General features: G+C 40.2%; 1 protein-coding gene across 2 annotated transcripts in view; it reads left to right on the top strand.

Moving 5' to 3' along the window:
• Window positions 1-18791, top strand: part of LNPEP (leucyl and cystinyl aminopeptidase) — a 102555-nt gene that overhangs the window by 22143 nt on the left and 61621 nt on the right. The window lies entirely within an intron of this gene.

The raw sequence follows: 18791 nt of genomic DNA on the forward strand, positions 1-18791 counted from the left end.
TTCTATTTCCCATCAAGCTTCAGTGCAGTCATTTTTCCCCAAGGATGACCATATGTTGCGTCTGGTCTTTGTAAGAGGACCAGAAAGTAGCAAAATGTATTAGAAATATTTGCATCAAAAATTTTTTAAAAATTTTAGTAACGTTTCATCACTTAGCCAGAAAAAGTGTGTGTTAGTAATTATAGATTCTCTCATCCCTAGTTATCATGTTTTACTGTACCAGGATTTAACTAGTACCACGGGGAAAAAAAGAAATAGCAGATATATTTTTTCAAAAAATCAACTACAATTATGACATGAGAAATTTCTCTAAAAATGTAATTTTTCAGTTGTGTCTGATCTCTGTTTTGTCTGACATCAGGATGAAACCATGTTGCTCAGTCTCAAACTGTCAGCTTGTCTCTTTCTTTCAGTGACTTTTATATTCCTCTTTGGGCTTAAAGTATTGAGAATTCATTTTATTGTAAAATGTAAAAACTCATTTTTAAGAAGCATGTTCTCTTTGTGCTTTTTAAAGGAAGAAAAGGATATCTGGATTAGAATAATAACTTGTAGCATCTTGTAGACTTTTTATTTTAGTTGATGAGTGCTTGGACAATGTTAGGATGTTCTATTACCTAAAAAGGACTCATTAAAAAAAAAATATGTACCACAGTGCAAGAACAAATGACTTCTCAGAGGTTGCTTAACCATTTCCTCTAAGTCTGAGAAAGTGGTTGTTTTCAAAATCACCCAGCTGAATTTGGGTAGAACTAAACTTAGCTGAGCAGTTCGGTGGGTTAAACTCACTTACTGTTTCACTTCCATCTTCCTGTAAAGAAGTTAAAGTTTAAAAATTAAAAAAAAAAAAAGCTTTTTGGTTCCAGTCATTTTTACTAGCCAGCTGACTGGACAAAAGTTCATTATTTTCTCTGTAAAACATAATAGGTTTAAAGGGTCTCTAAGAAAGCATCACTTCATGGTAAATAGAAGAGGACAAAGTGGAAGCAGTGACAGACTTTATTTTTTTGGGCTCCAAAAGCACTGCTGACAGTGAGTGCAGCCATGAAATTAAAAGACACTTGCTCCTTGGAAGAAAAGCTATGACAAACCTAGACAGCATATTAAAAAGCAGAGACATCACTTTGCTGACAGAAGTCTGTATAATCAAAGCTGATTTTTCCAGTAGTCATGTACAGATGTGAGAGTTGGACCATAAAAGAAGGCTGAGAGCCAAAGAATTGATGCTTTTGAAATGTGGTGTTGGAGGAGACTTGAGAGTCCCTTGGACAGCAAGGAGATCAAACCAGTCCATCCTAAAGGAAATCAACCCTGAATGTTCATTGGAAGGACTGATGCTGAGGCTGAAGCTCCAATACTTTGGCCACCTTGTGTGAAGAGCCTACTCACTGGAAAAGACCCCAGTGCTGGGAAAGATCAAAGGCAAAAGGAGCAGAGGGCTGCAGAGGATGAGATAGTTAGAGAGCATCATTGACTCAATGGACATGAATTTGAGCAAACTCAGGGAGATGGTGAAAGACAGGGAAGCCTGGCATTCTGCAGGCCAGGGGGTCGAAAAGAGTCAGACACGACTTAGCAACTGAACCACGTAAAAGCTTCTACTTTTCTAAAATAGCAACCAATAATGGTTCAGTAAAATGATCAGACACTGTATTGTATTTGGATAACTTCATAATCATAATGAGTAGGGGGAAGGAGGGAGTCCACCTTACTGCCTGTGATGGAATCGTAACACAGTGAATATAGTTGGACAAGATCAGTGTCTGAATATCTACTAAGTAGTGGCTCAGAGAACTGTGGGAACCGCAGCACGAGTGTCTGACACATTGTGGTAATTGTGTTCGTCTCTGAGGCCATCCTGAACCTCAGTTCTTCAGCTCTGATCTGGAGGTGACTGTGATCAAAGCCTGTGAAGATACGGGGCCTGTTCCTGCACAAGGGGTTAGTTTGAGTTATGCCACATGGAGCTGAAGGGTTTAGCTACTGCAGTTGAGAAAAATGTGAGTTTGAAACTTGGTTGTGCCACTTCCTAGCAAGTTCTTTCACCTCCCTGCCTCTTACTTCATCCATAGAATGTTGTGGGGATTAAATTAAATGAGATGACACCTGTAAAATGTTGGTTACTTAATACAGAAAACTACTAATTATTGAGTACTTGCTGTGTGCTAGGCTCTGTTCTAAATATTTTACATGGTGTCTCATTTAATTCTCACAACTCAGTGAGGTAGACCACTGTTACTATCTCCATTTTACAGATAAGCAAACTGGGCTTGGAAAGACGAAGTAACCTGCTCAAGGTTACGCGGGAAGTGACAAAGCACTCTGGTTCCAGACACATTCGTAACTTCTCAGCTGTTTCCAGCCTGTTATTAGCATGTGCTAAACCCCTCAGTGAATGTTGACTTTTATCACCATCGTTATTGGTGGAGGTGTTAAAATGGTGGGCGGTGGTTATGAACTTGGTCTTACTTTTTTCAGTATCTCTCCTGGGCTTGCTCTGGGACACCTGTTAGGCGGAGCATCCTCACATCCACTGATGAAGGAGCGAGAACCTCCCTCAAGTCAACTGCATCCAGGTCCTTGGTCTTTGGAGGAAAAGCCCACAGCTGCACACAGGATTTTTGTGTAAAGAATGTAAAATGTCCTGAGTATACCCAGTGTTCCATTCTCTCCCTATGTGTCTGAGTTTAAATCTAAAGTAACCAAGAGACCCTGCATATGTTCCCATTTCAAAGATGTCAGAGAATCACAGTATAATCTTTTGTTTTAGGAGGATAAATTAGTCTGTAAGAAGAGTACATCCCAAACACTAATGGTGTACTGTGTGGATGATGGGTAAGTTAGTCATCTATTGCAACATAATAAATCACAGAACTTAATGGCTTAAAACGGCAACCGTATATTGGCTTATGATTTTGTAGGTCAGCAGTTTGTTCTGGGCTCAGCTGGATGTTTCTTCCACCGTTCTTGCCCGAGGTCACTTGTAGCAGCTGTCATCTGGTAGCTTGATTGGGAGGGAGCTGGAAGATTTAGGATGGCTTCGCTCCCATATCTGGCAGTGAGTGCTGTCTGTTTGCTGGGCTTTTTTTTTCATTTGATTCCTCATCCACAAGTAGGCTAGCTCAGATTTCTTCTCGCAGGGCTCTCCAGGTCAACAGAAGAGAAATGGTGAACACTGTAATACCTCTTAAAACCTAGGATTGGAAACTTTATAGTGTTGCTTCTGCTGGCATTCCATTGCTTAAAACAAGTTACAAGGCCAGTGTGATTGGAGATAAAGTCTCCAATTCCTAATAGGAGGTCCCATGAGAGATTACTAGCAAATTTTATCCTGCTATCCAGGTTTCTTGATTTCACTATCTAGGGCCATTTCTAAGACACCTCAACTGTTGATAATTTTCATTAATTTATCACTGTTAGATCTTGACTGGTTAAAACATGATCTATACATGTTGGAAGGCTTTTCCTGTTTTTTTTTTTTTACATATAAAACATAGAAAATATAAATAAAAAAACATTCAACTTACCTTTATTCCGCCTTCCAGAAATAACCACTAATATTTTTATTTTCAGTGTATCCAGCAAGATGACTGTTTCAAGTTCTGTAACCTGCCTCTTAATACTATATTTTGAACAGCTTTTCATGTATAAACTAGATGTAAATAATTTTTATGTATGCATAATATTTTACTGGATGTGAATATACCTATCCCTTGATGTTACATGTGTAAGTTTTTTTTTTTTTTTCTTACTATGTGAGCAAGACCGCTGTAAACACTATATATATGTGTCTGTGCAGTTACTCAGGAGAAATTCCTCTTGTGGAGTTATTTGTTCAAAGAACGTATTTTAGGCTTTTGACATGTATTGATGAGACATGATTTTTAAAATTACCTGGTTCGTTAGTAAGTATTAGCATTGCAGAGCTAGGTTCTTAAGCGTTACAGTGAAATTGTTCTTTAGACATTCACAAATAAATGCATACATTATGGTTTGTGTTTGGGGAAATGTGTGTGCTCTTGACTGCCAAGATGAATTCTTAGGCGTGAGCTTTAGACTTATACCAGTTGCCTTTAACACGATCTCAAACATAATGCATACTTTTTAAAACCTTGTTAAAAATGGAAACTAAAGATAACTTCACATTCCTTTAGCATTTCACGTCGGAGTGTGTAAACGTAGTTGCTAATAATGTCTTACTGGCTAAAGCTTTTCTTTTGCCTCTGGGACCACTGACTAGAGTTCTACTTCTGTCTTCTTCCGTATCTCTGTGCTACCCATGGTGCATTTTGATATTTCCAGGTTCTTTTTTGTTTTCCCAAATGGTTTGAGAATGTTAACATTTTGCAGCCTGGGTGTAAACATTTTTCTTGGACAACCCCCCCCTGCCCACCAGTCTTTTTTGTTTTTCCTGCTAATATTTAATTTGGTAGCAGTGTTATTTGGGAGTCACCTTTGTAGGGTCTTCCTGATGTATAACTCAGTTTTCATAGAAATAATTAAAAAAATTTTTTTCATTTAATAATTATTCCATAACCATAATTATAATGTTAACTAGCATAAACTAAGGAGAAGGCAATGGCACCCCACTCCAGTACTCTTGCCTGGAAAATCCCATGGATGGAGGAGCCTGGTAGGCTGCAGTCCATGGGATCCCTAAGAGTTGGACACTACTGAGCGACTTCACTTTGATGCATTGGAGAAAGAAATGGCAAGCCACTCCAGTGTTCTTGCCTGGAGAATCCCAGGGACGGGGGAGCCTGGTGGGCTGCCGTCTATGGGGTCGCACAGAGTCAGACATGACTGAAGCGACTTAGCAGCAGCATAAACTGATTTGTGAACAGACACTAATTCTTGGTAAGGATGCAGCTGCTTTGGTGGGGGCATACGTGCTTGAACCTTGTAGAGAGTAGCCCTTTAGTTGGAGACAATGAGCAGTGGTGTTAGAAAATGTTGCAGAGAGAACAGAGAATGTTGCTTAATTTGGAGTTTTGTTAAGTGGGCATAGGTTAAAAGAACATCTACCTTGTTTGTTGAGGTAGAAAATGCCCTTTCTTTCTTGAAGGAAATGAGTCCTCCCTGATTTTTTAATTCTTTTTTTTTTGTCTTTAATATGTATTTATTTGGCTGTGTCGCGTCTTAATTGTGACACACATCTTGCGTTGTAGTGTGCGGGCTTAGTTGCCCTGTGGCCTGTGGGATCCCCACAGGGATCGAACCTGTGTCCCCTACGTCAAAAGGCAAATTCTTAACCACTGGACCACCAGGGAAGTCCTAATTCTTGTGTTACAATTCCTGTGTTAAACTGTAGGTGTTTATTTGTTCCTCTTGTTGATCCTTTGCATTAAATTCTCTGTCTGAAGCATTTCATGGTGGGATTCTTTATGTGCTGGGTCGCTGTTTGGTACTCTCCTGGATCATTGGCATTCTCTGGCAGAATGTCTCCTTTTCCTCTTAAATGTTCTCCTTGATAGATATTTAAAATAATGTGCTTCATAGCTGCAGCAAAACTAGCAAGTAGTTCCTCTTCTTTGCTCCCTTCCCTCTAGCACTAAAATGTTGATTTTTGCTCATTGGACCACTCAACTGCACAGAAAATAGCAGCTGTGATTAGACTCAGTAAATATATGCAGTGTAGAATTTGAAAATGGTAGAAAATTTATCAACTGAATGTTTTAGTTTATAAAGTAAAATCATTGTCTATGTTATATGCTGCCTTTTAGGTTATTTCAGCCAGAAAATGTTGAGCATTATATAAGTTTAAATTGCCTTCTTAGAAATTGTAACGGTCATTGGATATCTGAGTTTTATTGTGTAAGTGCAATTATAGCAAATGAGTGTGGCCTTCAGATACACTTAATCCCTAAGGATATTTTGGGAAGAGATGTAGTGTCTTTACAATCAAGGCAGCTATTTGGCAAATATTTTAGGAGCTAGATGACTTAAAAATGTAAAACCTGTGTATTAAAACCTCTGAGAGTCAGATATAATCATCTAAAGTTATCCTGTTCCACACTGGCTGAAGTCTGCCACGGACACTGCTGTTGCTGAGCCTAGATGACATCAAGAGGTCAGCATGAGGTTTCTAGACTCTTCTTATTTTATGAATTTATTTACTAATATATACTGTAATGACATTTAAGCATCATATTTTATAATAAAAGATGTGAGGGAGGAAATTATATTGGTGGATCTTAAAGAGAAATACTAGTGTGCTTGACTAAAAGGTAGAAGATCCATTTATTTGCTTATGATTTTGAAATTCCTACCCTAGTTAGATAATACATTGCTGCTGTTGTTCAGTCGTTAAGTTGTGTCTGACTCTTTGCGACCTCCTGGACTGTAGCCTGTCAGGTGCCTCCGTCCATGGGATTTCCCAGGCAAAAATACTGGGTTGCCATTTCCTTCTCCAAGGTAGTATATTAGCAATAGACTGTTAATGCAGCAGCAAATAATTTGCAAAGTGTTGTTGACCCACTTACCTTATTTGACCCCTATGATAAAGCAGACAGAGCAGTTATTATTCCCATTTTAACAGTGAGGAGACTGAGGTTCCAACACACATCAAGTGATGGAGTCAGAATTAGAACCTCCAATTTCTCTTCACTATACTTTATGCCTCCTAAACCACAATTGATTTAAATTATATGCTGGCTTTGAGGAAAGAAGAGGAAATGTAGTCTGAAGAATCAGTGTCCAGTAAAAATGAATTGCAATGACTCAGAGCTAATAATCACTGAAATAGTACTAAACCTAGCCTCAGAGCAGGTGTTAGAAGAACTTTCTTAACCTCATAGCTAGCATATTAACCTTGTTTTATTCCAAGCTTCAGCTCTCAAAGATTTTATGAGTGAAAATGGACGTGATTTTCTTTAATTAATGCTTCATTTTAATGTGTTGGGTATTGCTATTTTGATTTCAAGCTTATTGCAGGCTTCTGCCCTGGTAGGCACTAGGCACACAAAGATGAATGAGATAAGAGCCCCTCCCTGGAGCAATTATCTAAGTGTGAAGCAAAATTTTAAATTATAGTTTACTGACGCAGAAATTCTCTTCTGTATGGGATAAACCAGGACTTGAAAATTTTCTAAACTCCTTCTCAACCCCTAATCCTTTGATAGGCAAAAAGTTGCCAGGATTAAAATGTATTTTGGAAAGTATAGGTAACAGGTATTGGAACTCATCCTAAATGTGAGAGCTAGATAAGCATGTGTGCACAAGTAGTGTGCACAGCTTCCATCTTCCAGGTTTGAGGGCTTCCAGCAGTGTGTAGCAGAGAAGGCAATGGCACCCCACTCTAGTACTCTTGCCTGGAAAATCCCATGGACGGAGGAGCCTGGTGGGCTGCAGTCTATGAGGTTGCTAAGAGTCGGACACGACTGAGCGACTTCACTTTCACTTTTCACTTTCATGCACTGGAGAAGGAAATGGCAACCCACTCCAGTGTTCTTGCCTGGAGAATCCCAGGGATGGCGGAGCCTGGTGGGCTGCCATCTGTGAGGTTGCACAGAGTCGGACACGACTGAAGCGACTTAGCAGCAGCAGCAGTGTGTAGTTGGAGAGGGTACAGTGACTCATAATTCGGGAATGATTGTTTTGATCTCTCCCTGTAGTCTCTGTAGAACATTGGCAGGGCAGCCAGAATAATTAACACTGCACAGTCTAATTATAAATAAAGTGCCATGGACAGTGGCACCAAGCAAGCCTGTCCTGGGTCATCCTCCAGGTTGGCAGGATTGTTTTAGAATGATGACTAGATAATGTCAAGTTTGCTATAAATCAAGTTGCTTTTCCTAGATTGTCCAAGGAGTTACCCTACTTCGAGAAAGTAATATCGGTGGAAGACTCACTGGCTTCACTTTTTCAGGGCTCATTTAAGTATGTTATTATTGCAGTCCTTCTAACCTTTTCATCCCAAGAGAAGAGTTAGGCATCTTAATTTTTATGGTACAAACAATACTTTGGCCACCTGATGCGAAGAGCTGACTCACTGGAAAAGACCCTGATGCTGGGAAAGATTAAAGGTGGGAGAAGGGGACGACAGAAGATGAGAGGGTCGGATGACATCACTGACTCAATAGACAGGAGTTTGAGTAAACTCCGGGAGTTGGTGATAAATAGGGAGGCCTGAGTGCTGTAGTCCATGGGGTCGAAAAGAGTCGGACACGAGCGACAGAATGGAACTATTTTAGGGAGAGTAGTGGAACGGGTCAGAGTAGGACATTTGTTCCAGCAATAGTTGAATTGATTTTAAAAAGCTGAAAACCTAGGGATTTGAAAAGATTACACTGGACTAGTGTCTTAAAGAGGGCGGGGAAAAGAAAGGCTTGTGGGCGAGGAGAGGGAGGAGGGTGGGCTATGGGTACAAAGATGAAGTGGCCACAGCAGCCATGCGTGCTTGAGGGAAACTGAGATGTTTGCAACATGCCATGGTCTCACTGTGGGTCAGAGGCGGAGCAGGCCCTGTGCACGGGGCTGTGTGCGCTTCCGGGATGTGTGGAAGCGTGGCTTAGCGCCAAGGACCGACTGAGTTTATATATAGTTTTGGGCATCGGGTCACTGAGATTTAGGACAAAGGTGCTAGCTATGGAGATTCCTTTCACAGAGCTGAAACCTGAACTACTGCCAGATGGTTGTGTTTCTGCATAATGAGAGTCAAGGTTGTCATTACCCTAAATGAAGTCGGCACTTTAAATCCAATGCTTAAAAATGAGGCCTCTTTCCCCGCCCACCCCCCACCCTCCCTGACCCGTGGCATTTTTCCTATTGAGAAAGTACTCAGCTAAAATTTTAAATGGAAACTTAAAAAGGGGGTTCACTTTTTAAGAGAAAAATATACAAAAATCTAAATACAGAAATAATGACTCAAGTATAGTTTTTTGCTTTTTTTTTCTTTACTTTTGAAGCAATCATAAGAGTTTTGCTTTAAATGTGTGTGTGTGTGTGTGCTCAGGGTTCAGTCATGTACTATTCTTTGCAAACCTATGAACTGTAGCCTGTCACGTCCTCTGTCCATAGAATTCACCAGGCAAGACTACTAGAATGGGTTGCCATTTCCTAGTCCAGGGGATCTTCCTGACCCAAGGATCAAACCCGCATCTCTTGTATTCTTGGGCAGATTCTTTATCACGTACCACCTGGGAAGCTCCTTTCTTTAAAAAGTAGCTCTCTGCCACTGCTGCTGCTGCTGCTGCTAAGTCGCATCAGTCTTGTCTGACTCTGTGCGACCCCATAGACAGCAGCCCACCAGGCTCCCCCGTCCCTGGGATTCTCCAGGCAAGAACACTGGAGTGGCTTGCCATTTCCTTCTCCAGTGCATGAAAGTGAAAAGTGAAAGTGAAGTCACTCAGTCGTATCTGACTCTTAGCAACCCCATGGACTGCAGCCCACCAGGCTCCTCCATCCATGGGATTTTCCAGGCAAGAGTACTGGAGTGGGGTGCCATTGCCTTCTCCGAGCTCTCTAATCCATTTTAAATACTTAGTTTTACTATCCCACTCCCACATACACAAAAAAACATTCTCTAGGTTTCTATTTAAGAGGAGGAGTAGAACATAAGTATTTTTGAAGGCAGTGGCACCCCACTCCAGTACTCTTGCCTGGAAAATCCCATGGACGGAGGAGCCTGGTGGGCTGTAGTCCATGGGGTCGCTAAGAGTCACACACGACTGAGCAACTTCACTTTCACTTTTCACTTTCATGCACTGGAGAAGGAAATGGCAACCCACTCCAGTGTTCTTGCCTGGAGAATCCCAGGGATGGGGGAGCCTGGCGGGCTGCCGTCTATGGGGTCGCACAGAGTCGGACACAACTGAAGCGACTTAGCAGCAGCAGCAGCAGCAGCAGCATTATCACTGGCTAAATATTTCTGTGTTTTCCAGGTCTTCTTGAAAGAGGGACACGCCTAAGACTTTTGGGCTTGTTAAAGAGCACCTCTGTCTCTAGCTCAGGACCCAGTTCTGATCTGTCTCTGTAATGAGCCTAAATAGACCTTTGAGTAGTAGAAACTGCTCTTGGAGATCCAGCAGGACTTGATATATATGGCTTTTTAGGCCAGTTTCTGGGAGAATATGAATTACAGCCAGTAACACTGCTTCCTTGCCCTCCACCAGTGTGTTTTGTTTGACTTTCTGTTGTGACTCTGTTTTCTAGTTTATTGAGCTCTGCCCTTTATTGTTTCTCCTTAGGTTTAATTTGCTTCTTTCCCCCCAGCTTCTTAAGGGTAGAAACTTAGCTCATTGATTTTAAACCTTTTTCTAATATAGCAGTAAATTTCTCTCAAGTTTTGACAAGTTGTGTTTTTACTTTAAATATTTTCTGAATTCCTTGTGGCTTATCTTGGACTCCTGGATTATTTAGAAGTGTATTTTCTATTTTCCAAATATCTATCTAGAGATTGTCTGGATTTACTATTACTGGTTTTTTGGTCAGAGAACATAGTCTTTAAAAAAAGTCTAGTTCAGTCTTTTGAAATTTATTGAGATTTATGGCCCAGCATGTGATCATCTTGGTAAATGACTCATGTATTCTGTAGTTATTTGGTATAATGTTCTGTAAATGTCAATTAGGCCACGTTGGTTGATAGCATCTCTCACATATCCTGTTGCTTTACTTATTTGTTGCCTACTTGTTCTAACTAGTATGAAGAGAAATTATAAAATCTCCGGTTATAGTTGTGAATGTTTTTGTTTTGCTCTTGAGTTTTGCCACTTTTTGTTTATGAATTTTGAAGCTTTATTATTGTGTACATACATGTTTAAGAATGGTGTCTTATGCTGATAAATTTCTGCTTTTATCATTATGAATTTCATTCTATTTTGTTAACCTATTTGTCTTTTAATTTTTAATTCATCTCTTATAGACAGTGTATAGTTCAATCTTGGTTGTTTAAATATGATAATCTCCGCCCTTTTGTTGGCTGTTTAATCCATTAATAGTTCATGTAATTATTTATGTAAGTGGTTTTAAGTCCACCCTTTTGCCATTGTTTTCATTGGTCCCTTTTTGTTTTTCTCTTCTAAGGCCTTCTTTTGGGTAATTGGCTATTTTTTAATACTTCATTTTATTTATTCTATTAGTTTCTTTGCTATGCATGTTTTAAGTTACTTTTTCATTGATTATTCTAGGGCTAATAATATGCAACCTTAACTTTTTAAAGTCTGTTTATAGTCAGAATCATATCACTTGACATTTTACCCCTGACTTTTCTTACTTCCTACTTCACACCTCCAACCCCTCACTTGACACATCCATTTTATCTTCTCAATTCACAAATATAATTTAATGTAACTCTCCTTATTCACCCTCTCCACTTTTCATGCTCTTGTCATATCTTTTATTTCTGTTCAAAACTACTTGCATGTTATTCTTGTTTAAAAGAGTCTTTTAAGGAAACTTTAAGAAAAGTAAAAAATATAAACTTACTTTTTGGTAACTTACTCATCATTTTGGACAAGGCAATGGCACTCCACTGCAGTACTCTTGCCTGGAAAATCCCATGGACGGAGGAGCCTGGTAGGCTGCAGTCCATGGGGTCGCTAGGAGTCGGACATGACTGAGCGACTAAGCAGCAGCAGAAGCAGCATTCATCATTTTTGGTATCCTCCTTTCCTTCCTGAAGACCTGAATTTCCATATGGTATTGTTTCCCTCCATCCTGAAGTACTGTTTTTTTGTAATTTCTTGTAGTGCACATCTGCTTGAGAAGAACTTTGTCAGCTTTCATTTTATTTGAAAATATGTTTATCTTGTTTTTGAAGGATTTTTCACTAGATAGAGAATTCTGAATGGATTTTTTTTTTTTTTTCTTCTAGTCCTTTAAAAATGTTCTGTCATCTCCTGGTCCCCATTGTTGTGATGAGAAGTTAGTGTTCTTTGCATTATTTTTCTCCTGTATGTAACATATTGTTTTGGGGTCCTTTTACTGATTTTCTCATTATCTTTGATTTTCAGCAGTTCAACCATGATTAAACTAGATATGATTTTCTTTGTATTTATTGTCTTGGGAGTTTGATGAGCTCTTTGGATATGATAAAATAGTGTTTTCATCAAACAATACAATTTTAACAATTATTTCTTTAGATATCTTTTCTGCTTTTATTCTTGTGGTCTTTTTTGGGGGGCTGTTAGTACATACGTGTTAGACTGATACTGTCCTACAAATGTCTGATGCTATGTTCATTTTTCTGCAAATCTTTTTTTCCTCTTTATTCCTCAAATTTGTAATTGGCAGTGATCTGTCAAGTTCATAGACTCTGTCTTCTGCTATCTCAAATCCACTCTTAACGTCTATTCAGTGACCTCTATTTGAAATGGACAACCAACTAGCACATGCAATTCCACTTAGTGTTATGGGGCAGCCTGGATGGGAGGGGAGTTTGGGGGAGACTGGGTACATGTATAGCTATGGCCAAGTTGCTTCGATGATCACCTTAAACTATCACAGCATTGTTAATTGGATATACTGATAAAAGATGAAAAAAATATCTATTCAATGACTTTTTCATTTTAGTTATTGAACCTTTCAGTCCTAGAATTTCCTTTTTTTTTTCCCCCTCCCATTTGGTTCTTTTTTCTAGTTTTGATTTTTCTGAGATTCCCATCTGTTCATATATTCTTTTCTGTTGTTGTTTTTAAACAGAATGTCCTTGACTTTTTGAGACATATTTATAATAGCTGATCTAAAGTTTTTACCTACTTTAGATACTGTGTTTTTTAAAAATGGCTTTGTAGGGTGTTGATTTTTGTTTTAGTAGGCAGTTTAGTTACTGACTGATCTTGTATAGGCTTAGCTTTATATTTTGCCATGGCTGATCTGTGGAACTCTCAAGGTTTTTCCCCAGGCCCCTTTACCTTAGCAAGGCTCATCCTCCAAATTCTGTTTCTGCTGTGGATTCTATTAGGGCTTAGTTTTAGGCTTTGTTAGCGTATGTCTAGAGTAGGCCTTATCCTGGGGTATGTTTTTACTCCTAAAGCGAAGCCTTCCTTGTGTTTCATGCCCAGAGTGTTAATGAGTTCTCTTTGTTTGGACTGGGTTAGACTGCCAGTCTTTCCCTTAAGTCGCTTGACCTCTCGTATTTCTGTTAACCTTAATACAGCCACTCTTTTGTAAGCCCTGTGTAGTTACATGTCCTGCATTGGTTAAAGACTCTCAGGAAACCCTTATACAAACTTCTGTGGTCCCCCTCTGTATAACTCCCTCCTCCCCAGGACCCTATCTCTGCCTCCCAGCCCTCCTCTGCCTGGAATCCAGCTCACTGTACTACAGTCAGAAAAATACCCCCAAGGCAGAGCACCAAGCAGATGTGGCCTGATGACCCTTTCCTTCTTTCGGAGGTCACATTCTTGCCCCGTCTCTTAGCTGGTACCTGAAAATAGTTGCATTATTTTGTCCAGTTGTTTATGAGAGGAGGAAAAGTCTGGGACCAATTACTCTGTCATACTGAAGGTGGAAGTCTCCCACGGCATTTGTACATGCATTAAAGTGAACCTTAGGGTAGCATGAAAGGGCAAAATAAATCTTAGTCACTCTTGGAACCAAATAGGTAAAGTGAGCTTATGGTGTTCATGAACCGAACCATTTCTCTCTGATCTTCCCACCTCCCACCCCTAATTATCCATTTACTTGTCTTCTGTCTTCTCAAGGGAGACAAGGAGGGTGAGGGGAAGGGAAGAGAGAATGACCTTACTTGGATCCTGCATCCTGGGCTGTGACCTTGGTCCTGTCAACTGAAAAATTAAGTGCAGTTTGTGAAAATGCACTGTTATTAGTGGTAAAAGTAGGAATGCATGTCGGACTCTGTGTTTGTGTTTTATGACACTGCTTGTACCTTGTGGTATAAGCAAACAGGATGTTACCAGAAAAGGGACTACTTAAAACTTCTTCCAAACTTATATACAGTGCTAATGACTGCCCTTCAATGGTGAGATACTGATATACCTAAACTCCTGACTTAAAGTGGGCCTTGTGGTTAATAGCAAGAGGTTTTCTTTGAGTGTGGTTGGGGGATTGGGTAATGTTTTGCCAGATTAGACTTGTATAGAAGAATCACTTTTTTTGTTATAAATTCTAATCTTTCTATTTTCTTTTGCACCTTAAACTTCTTTAAAATAAAACCTCTTTTTGATAGAAAAGGACTGCTCATTAGAGAAATAGTTACTTTAGTTGATAATTAGCCATCTTTTTCAGAAATTGAATGGTTTCCATTTAGAAATCATCTAGAAGATGTAAATGCTGTCTCACACATGGAGCTTTTCCTCTATTTAAATATGTCATAAGGGCCTCAGAAGAAGAATAATCCTTTATTGTTAGGGCCTAGTTTGAATATTGCATGTTGCTATAGTACCTAATTGAATATACCAATTCTTGTATCTGCCCAACAAGCCTTAATTTAGATTAGGTTTATTCTTTTAAAGTTGTTTTGGCTTGTTGATTTGAAAATACATCCTTTAAAACTTCATTTTCTCAGAAAATGTGATAGCAATTTAAAGGGATTAATGTCTGTGGGAAGTTTGCTCCTTTTATTTGACTCTTGACCGTGTCGTTTGCCGTAGCTTTGCTTTCTGTCCTGTTTTCTAAATTGAACACCTCGGTTAATCACTTACTCTTTGTGTATTTTCCCCTTTGTCTCTCACCACATCCTCCCTACATGTTTAACCCTGGATTAACCATCTGCTCTCCCTTTCTTTTTTTAAAAAAAGTTTTCACTTGCTTTTTATTTTTAATTATGGTAAAATGCACATAAATGTGCAAATACACACTTAGGTTATTTCCACCTTAGACACAGGCCACCAAACAAAAGCAAATGGATTTAACACTTCTGTATGCCAATTTTCTTTTAGTTTGACCCTGTGTTTCTTTCTTGATGTACAGCTGTGTGCTCAAAAGAACTGCCTGCAGCACTTACTACCTGGCTTTGTTAACTTTCCCTTCTTTATTTGGGCCTCTGAAGTCAGGCTTTCACTTGCCCACCTCTGCAGTCGCCTCGTAAAAAGTCACTGGTTCGCAGGTTGCCAGATCTAGTGGCCTCCCTTTGGCTTCATCGTGCGTGACCTCCCTAAGACATTCAACGCCAGCCACTTCCTTCTTCATGAACTCTTCCTTTGCTTTCTACTGTCCTGATTTTCCTGCCTCTGGTACTTCTCCTCCTCTGCGGCCCCTCTTAAATAGTAACGCTCTCTGACGCTTACATCCCTTCAGTAGTCTCATCTATCTGCATGATTTTAATCCTCAGTTAAATAAACACAGCTAATTCTGAAACCTGAATCTTCCACCCAGATCCTTCTTTTGAGTCCAGGCCCACATAACATAATCCTTGTAACAGACTTACAAAGCAGTACTGTTTTCCATATTTATAGGTGAGGAAATTGAAACTCAGGGATGTTTGGTAACCTGTTTAAGATCAAGCAGTCAGTGGAAGAGCCAGGGTTTGAAGCTCTGTCTTACAGTGAGGCTTTCAGTGCTTTGCATGCGTGTGTGCTCAGTGGTGTGTGACTCTGCGACCCTATGAACTGTCCTTGGGATTCTCCAGGCGAGAATACTGGAGTGAGTTGCCATTTCCTCCTCCAGGGGATCTTCCCACACCAGGGATCGAACCCCGCGTCTCCTGCATTGGCAGGTGGATGCTTTACCACTGAGCCACCTGGGAAGCCCCTTTACTGCTATAATATGCTATTACGCAATCGTCTCCACCTGGCTCTCTGTCACATAAGTATGTCATGTCCCATACCAGATGCCATCTCGTAACTCCATTCTTGCTGCTCCCTTCCCCCGCTTCCCCCCAGAAAACCAACGGGGGGAATATGAAACCTGTGTTCTCATCTCAGTGGCTGGCATTCCCTCTTCATTATCCAAGCCAGAATGTGCATAGGCGGTTGACATAAACTTCCTCTGCCTCCATCCTGCAGGCCTATCTCCATCATCCTTCTGTCTCCATCATCCAGCCCAGCAGAGCATCAGTTCCTGTGTATTCTCACTCTTTAACACGACTTGTCATCTGTTGTTCCCTCCTTATCACTCCCACTGCTGACATAGTTGTTAACTTTGTATCCACCTGAGTTGCCAGTAATGCTGATAGTCCAGCCCATTGCTTCTCATATCACCTGAGCTGGAGAATCAAGGTTCCTGGGTTTTTGCTTTTTAATTTTTAATCTGTTGTAGAAATTGTATATCATATAAAAAATGAATCATTGGAAAATTGAAAAAATATAAGCTCCATTTTAAAAGTACTGAATTTGTTAAATATAACATTACTGTAAATGTGCTAAAAAAGTTTTAAAATATCGATATTCTTCATGTGGCCTATTGCAGATGGATAACAAACAGTTTGCAGATTGGTGCTGGTCCACAGACAACGTCAAGGAGCACCAGTTCGCAGTATCTGATGAAAAGAAATATCTTCCATTTTCTTAGATCATAACCACGTGGGCCTATGTTGTTTGAAACCGAAATAGTTCAACTAGGACCTTCTTTGCCTTGGGCTTATAGATAGCTTGTGTATGTAGATTTAAGAAGTTTTAGAAAATTTCCTGTTTCTTTAGGATCCCTTCTTTAAATGCAAAAAAAAATCCCTTTAGAGCAATGGGTAGTCATGTGTTACCCTCAAATTTTAATGCTGAGATCAAAGTGTACTCACTTAAGAACCCAAAGCAAGATTTCTTAAATAGGCTCGGAAGTACAGTCTTCATGGGCTACCTGTAATAAAAGTATTTTTCCTTGGTTTGATATATTTAACTTGATATGATTGTACATGCATACAAAAGATTGCCTTCTAATACGCAGTAAAAATATAGCAGATGAAGTGGTGTGCTCTATTTCTGAAAGTTTAAAATTCCACATAGGTATTAATCTGATTGGGTGATAAATAATTAAATTAAGTTATCTGGATGTGGGCAGGCATCTGACTAAGCCCCAGTCAAAAGACTGGAAGTTAATGAAGTGCAGTAGGAGATGGTAAAATGGTCAGACTGCAGGATACCCCTTGGCTTTAAACAGGGCATGGCTGAGGAATCAAAGACACAAAGATGAAGTTCTCAGGGGGTGGACTTCAGGCATGGGAATGCTCTAAATTATTAAGCTGAGACTATACTTGAGAGTCCCTTGGACTGCAAGGAGATCCAACCAGTCCATTCTGAAGGAGATCAGCCCTGGGATTTCTTTGGAAGGAATGATGCTAAAGCTGAAACTCCAGTACTTTGGCCACCTCATGCGAAGAGTTGACTTATTGGAAAAGACTCTGATGTTGGGAGGGATTGGGGGCAGGAGGAGAAGGGGACGACAGAGGATGAGATGGCTGGATGGCATCACTGACTCGATGGACATGAGTCTGGGTGAACTCCAGGAGTTGGTGATGGATAGGGAGGCCTGGTGTGCTGCGATTCATGGGGTCGCAAAGAGTTGGACATGACTGAGCGACTGAACTGAACTGACTGAACTGATACTTACAGTTAGTTTAGTAATTTATTAAATTAAACTGTACTGCTCCAGTGTTCTTGCCTGGAGAATCCCAGGGATGGCAGAGCCTGGTGGGCTTGCCGTCTATGGGGTTGCACAGAGTTGGACACGACTGAAGCGACTTAGCAGCAGCTCAGACCCCATGGTTGTCTGCATCAGGCCTGAGAGAACACGTGGGCAAATGCCTAAGAGAACATCATCGTCCCATAGGAGATAAAAAAGTCAGAATGGCCTTTTAATGAAAAAGCAAATGAAGCAACCAATCTGCACCACTGTACCAGGTACTTAAAACGGCCACAGAAGGTGGGAGAGGGGTTCAGGATAGGAGGACGTGTGTTCATCCGTGGCTGATTCATGTCGATGTATGGCAAAAACCACCACAATATTGTAACTATCCTCCAGTTAAAATAATTAATTAAAAAACTACCACAGAAAATTTCTAACTACTGAGATTTTATTAAAAGTTTTACAAAAAGTTTTTGAGTTCCATTATGGTAATATTCGCTCTATTAATGAAGTCTGTGATCTCAAACACAATCAACTATCAAAACAAAACACAATTAGGTCACAAGAAGTTGGAGCACTGAAGGATGTTTAGGAGATTAAATTCCCAAAGCAGGATGTTATAACTGTGACCTTTTTTCCATTTCTAGATCATTCATATGAGATGGGTGGATGGCAGATTGCTGAACCCATACACCTAGAAAGTGATTAAAAGTTTTATTCAAAGAAAACTATAAAAGTAGCACCAGTCAGTCAGTTCAGTCGCTTGATTGTGTCTTGACTCTTTGCAACCCTGTGGACTGCAGCACGCCAGGCCTCCCTGTCCATCACCAACTCCCAGAGCTTACCCAAACTCATGTCCATCGAGTCGGTGATGCCATCCAACCATCTCATCCTCTGTCATCCCCTTTTTCTCTTGCCTTCAACCTTTCCCAGCATTAGGGTCTTTTTCCAGTGAGTCAGCTCTTCACATCAGGTGAATAAAGTATTGGAGCTTCAGCTTCATCAGTCCTTCCAGTGAACACCCAGGACTGATCTCCTTTAGATGGACTGGTTGGATCTCCTTGCAGTCCAAGGGACTCTCAAGAGTCTTCTTCAACACTACAGTTCAAACGCATCAATTCTTCAGTGCTCAGCTTTCTTCACAGTCCAACTCTCACATCCATACATGACCACTGGAAAAACCATAGCCTTGACTAAAAGTAGCATAGGTTTTATAAATTAGGGGATGGAGAGGAGATAGGAAAAGGCAACCTCATGGGGGTCTCTATGCCCCCCCAAAAGTGAAAGGAGCAAGATGAAAAGAAAATGTATTTTTGAAAGGTAATAAAGAGAAA

This window comes from Bos mutus, chromosome 7 (assembly GCF_027580195.1).
Source record: "Bos mutus isolate GX-2022 chromosome 7, NWIPB_WYAK_1.1, whole genome shotgun sequence".
NCBI lineage: Eukaryota > Metazoa > Chordata > Mammalia > Artiodactyla > Bovidae > Bos > Bos mutus.